This window comes from Trichosurus vulpecula, chromosome 4, assembly GCF_011100635.1.
Source record: "Trichosurus vulpecula isolate mTriVul1 chromosome 4, mTriVul1.pri, whole genome shotgun sequence".
Lineage (NCBI taxonomy): Eukaryota > Metazoa > Chordata > Mammalia > Diprotodontia > Phalangeridae > Trichosurus > Trichosurus vulpecula.
In genome coordinates, this window is record NC_050576.1 from 27,394,580 (window position 1) to 27,399,686 (window position 5,107).

The following is a 5,107-nucleotide window of genomic DNA, read 5'->3' on the forward strand; positions in this document are numbered from 1 at the left end:
AGAAACACAGGGCGCATCCATCAGGATCCCTCATCCACCACACCCCTCAGCCCTACATGTCTTATAGATGTGGAAGACCTCAGGAGGCAGGAGAGGCTCAGGGGTCCCCTCTCTAGGTTTCATGCTCTCTCTCCATGAAGCAGGGGATTCGGTCTAACAATTGAGCTAACAGTAATAACTGGCACTTTTAAAATATGAGCTCATGAACCTCACAACAGTCCTGGGAGATGCTATTGTTATCCCCACTTTCCAGTTAAAGAAACTGAGGCACAGAGAGATTTAAGGGACTTGCCCATGGTCACACAGCTAGCAAGTGTCTGAAGTAGGATTCAAACACTGTGGCCTACAACCTAGCTGCCTTCTGCTGACAGACACATACAAGTCTGGGGACTTAGAGCTGACCCAGTGTCCCAGTCCCAGAGGAAAAGCTCACAGCCTAGGCTCTCTCCTTCTGTACTGGGGGCAGTTTTCTCAGCTTTACTGGCCATGACCTACAAAAGCCACCTCCATGCTCTTGGCCATGGGTCCCAGAAATGGCCTGGCAAAAGTATGGTCTTCGTGGTGCTTCCACCTCCATCCCTTAGCAGGCATGGTTGCCTGATCACCCCAGAGACCAAGTCTAGCTGCCCCAGAAAATACGAAAACTGGGTTGTAGAAGAGTGAACTCATAGGCATTGCCCACCCCTTGTGGATGATGCCTGGAGTCCAGGGGGGCCTCATAGACCAACTAGTACAACCCTCATTCTGGAAGCCCCAAGGGGGTGAGTAAAGGAATGGCAGAGGCAGCATCAGGCATCCCTTCCTGCCCTCCCAGCTCTCACTGGAGCCCCATAAATGACTCTGTGAGGCAGATGCCATAGGGATTGTTATTGGACTGCCCCCACGGGGACCATTGCAATAGCTGCTGGGGGGCCTGCCTGCCTGCTTCATCTCTCCCCACCCCATTCTAGTCCATCCTCCTCCCTCAGCTACCACGATGAGATGATCTTCCAAAGCACAGTCTGTCTGTGGCTCCCTAGGGCCTCCCTTCCCACCCTGACCCCCTCCTGCCTTCCCAGACTTCTTACACCGTACTGCCCGCCAAGCACAGTCCGATCCTGCCGTATCTCAAACACAATGCTCAGCGCCTGGTTTCTGCCTGTGCCTTTGCCTTCACTGTCTACCATATCTAGAGCTCACTCCCTCCTTGTGTCCAAGTTCTGGCTTCCTTCCAGTCCCAGCTAAAGACCTTTCTCGGGCCTCAGATTTTGTGCCTTTCCTCTGAGGTGTATCCGCAATTTTGCTGGTCCAGAGCTTGTTTGTATCTGTGTTTGCATCTTGTTTCCCCTTCCCCATGAGAATCTGTGAGCTGCTGAAGGGCAGGCACCATTGTTTTTGCATTTTGTTTTTGGAACCTCAGGGCTTAGCACAGTGCCTGACACATAGTAGGCACTTTACAAATGCTTGCAGCTAGCTGTAAGCACGGCAGACAGGTTCTCTGTGGAGGAGTAAGGGCAAGAAGGCCGCAAAGATGGGAAGGAACCAGGCTCCAAAGGACTTCAGATACCAAACAAGATTTTATGTTTGACCCTGGTGCCACCTGAACGCTACTGAGATTCACTTGGGGAGGTGATGTCCGTCCAGACCTCTGCTTTAGGAAATGGGCGTTAGCAGCTGCACCGGGAGGGTGCACCAGAGGGACTTGAGACAGACCAAGTGAAAGGTGGCGAGGGGCCTGAATTCTTGAGATTTGGGAAATCTGGCATCGATCTGGCTGCAGAGTCAGATCTCCCGGCCTTCTCTCCCTCCTCTCCCAGTGACCTCTCTGCAGCCTCTGACGGTAGATCCCTGTCTCCTAGGATGCTCTCTCCCAGTCGTTTTGGCTGAGTGGGGGTGTCTCCCGAGGCTCAGCCCTCGGCCATCTTTTCTGTCCCCACCAAACAGTCTTCTTTGTAAACTTACCTCTCACTGTCCACTCTATGCACGTAATTCTGAGGTCTTTTTATCTAAGCCTGACCTGACCCTGATTTCCAGTCTCACATCACCTACTGCCTGTTGTATCTCAAGCTGGATGTCCCAGTTTGGAAACTGGAAATATTAAAATCAACATGGCCAAATAGTAATAGCTAACATACGTGTAAAACGTGTGTATTTTGTGTGTGTCGGAGGCACTGTGCCAAACACTTCACAAATATTATCAAAGCTTCACAACAGCCCTGAGGGAGGTACTATTCCTAACACTTAGCGTCTTCATTTTACAGCTGAGGAATGTGAGATGGACAAAGCTCAAGGGACTTGCCCAAGGTGACCCAGCTAGGAAGTATCTGAGGCCGGATTTTAACTCAGACCTTCCTGACTCCAGGCCCTGCACTCCCTCCAATGCATCACGTAGCTGCCTCCAACTGCACGCATTCTTCTCCAAAAAACGCCCCCTTCTTCTGAACTGAATTACTGTCTAGGGGGCTGCCATCCTCCCAGTCCCCCATTCTCACAACCTGTCACCTTGATGCCTTGCACTTACACCGCTGACACATCCAATCTGTTGCCAAGTCCTGCCATTTCTACTTCATCTCTTGTACACACACCCTCTTCTCTCCTCTGACACGGTCACCACCCCTTTCCCTGGGCAGGCCATCAACTCAAACCTGGCCTACTGCAATCACTGCTGGGGGTGGGGGGTGTTGGCCTGCCTCAAGCCTCTCCCCACTCCAGTCCACCCACTCGGCTGCCAAGCCCTCCTGGAGCCCTTCCTGAAGCCCCTCGGTGTCTCTAGCATCCAATAGGAAACCGCGTGTGGCTTGTAAAGCCCTTGGTGCCCTGGCCTCTGCAGATCTGGTGCCGTGGGCCTTCTTATTCCCTGGCTGTCCCTCCCGCCTCCCGGCTCCCGGCTCCCTTCCCCCTCAGCTCAGGTGCCGCCCTGGGCAGGTCTTTGCCAGTTTCCCAAGCCCTCTTCTCCCGATAGCTCTAGAACTTTCTCTTAGAGATTCCCCCCCCATTTAGACTACATCCATCTTTTTAAAAATTACTTGATTTTTGCATTACTAGGATTGCCCCCAGCATCCCTCCCCTCTCTTCCTTCTAGAGAATCAGCCCATATAATAGTATTTTTTAAAGGGAAAACAAACATGCCAGGCCAATACGTGAAAACACAAGCTCTGGCCTCAGACACTTACGAGCCGTGTGACCCTGGGCAAGTCACTTAACCCCCATTGCCTCCAGAACAAAATCTGCCTTCTGCAGAGGGGGTGGGGGGAGGGGCATCTTCTCATTTTTTTTTTTTCTATAATTTTTCAACATTCACTTTTGGTTGTGTTTGTTCTTCCCATGTTAGCATGGTAGACATGGTGGACAGCTTTTTCGTTCTGCTAACTTAGCTGCCTCAGTTCATGTAGATCTGTCCGCACTTCCCCATATCCCTCACGTTCAGCATTTCTTAAAGCCCAGGGAAACTGACAACCAGTGAATTCAAATCCAGACCCACCCTGAGCAAGTCGTGCTAAACCTGAGTTTCCCTAAAAGGAAAATAATTTTCTCTTCCTCACAGGGTTGCTGTGAGGATCAAATAGATCTTTGCACACAGTAGGCTTTTAATAAGTATTTGTTCCCTTCACATTCTATCAATACCCCCATAGTTGGTTTAGCTGTTCCCCAATCAACAGGCACCTGTTTCCAATTCTTTGCTATCACCAAAGATGCTACATTTGAGGGCCTTTCTTAGCCATGGCCCCCTTGAGATATAACCCTAGTAATGGAATTTTTGGGTTAAAGGATATGGACAGTTTAGGCACTTTATTTGCACAAACCCAAATTGCTTCCCAAATGGGTTGCATTCATTCACAGCACCATCACAATGCCCCTTAACACCAACTACTCCCATCTTCGGTCGTATTTGCCAATTTGGGGGGCACTCAGTTCTTTTGATGTGCATTTCTCTTCCTGAGAGTGATCTGATAAAGTGAGAGAGAACATGTGGGGAGGAAGGAAGAACAAGACAACAGTTTGTGATGGGCAGGAGATGTCTGGCTGGACCATGGGATGGATAAGAAGGGGATGTGAAATCAGTGTAGAGAGAAGGGCTGAGGTCAGCCCGGGAAATACTAAACAAGCAAAATGGAGACCCTGTGCTCTGGGAACCTCCATTTAGAGATGCTAGACAGGAGAGGAAGAGGAGTGAACAGTAAGAAGGCCCGGGCTTGGCCCAAGGTGGCTGGGAACATAAAAGAGACCAGACAAAGGTAGAGGGGAAGAGGTGAAGTCAAAACCATCTTGCTGATAACTGGGCTAAAGGAGGAAGGGGCAGAGGATGCCAACCAAGCTGGACACAGGGGGCAGGAGGTAGTGGGGAGACACGGTTCACAGGATAGTCAAGAGTGTGAAGGGCCCTTGGAAGATCACCATAAAGACCATTAAACAGACCTCCATTTACACAAGGAGAATACTGAGGGCTGTGTGAGAGAGGAGAGGGAGGCTGTTACTGCACATCAGCCATCCTGTCACTGAAGGCTGTGCCACGTCACTGGGCATTGTGAGAAGAGAATGTCAGATCTGGCCTTTGTTGGTTCGTGCATCCAAGGACATGGAGGTGAGGTGGCTCTATCACTTACAGGCTTGGCAACTGTGAGAAGGGAATTAAGGCCCCTCTTTTCCAGCCTTCAGTCCTGAACAGTATACTGCACAGGAGAGCCCATGGCCTAACTAGGAGGGGCAGCCACCACCTTTCCTAAGATGTCTAATAAATAAGTCCTGGCCTGGGAAACCATGGAAAACTCTTTTCTGCCACCCTTCCCTGTTCCCGCTCCATCTTGGTGTGGGCGATGACATAAGAATAAGGACAGCGTGCATCTCTGCAGCGCTTTAATGTTTACACATGCTCTCTTCTCAGCAACCTGGTGAAGCAGGTACTGCAAGGCATATCCTCATTTTCCAGATAAGGAAGCTGAGGCTCCGAGCCCAGCAGGACCGTGGGGCCCATTCTGGTGTCCGAGTGCTTAGTCACCCAGATGCCCCACCTGAGGCCTTCCAAGTTCTAGACGACAAAGATGAAATACTGCCAAATCTTAAAAAAGAAAAAATGGTTCCTATTGACTTCAGTGGCCCTTCCAGATTTTTCAAAACCAAGACATTTTAT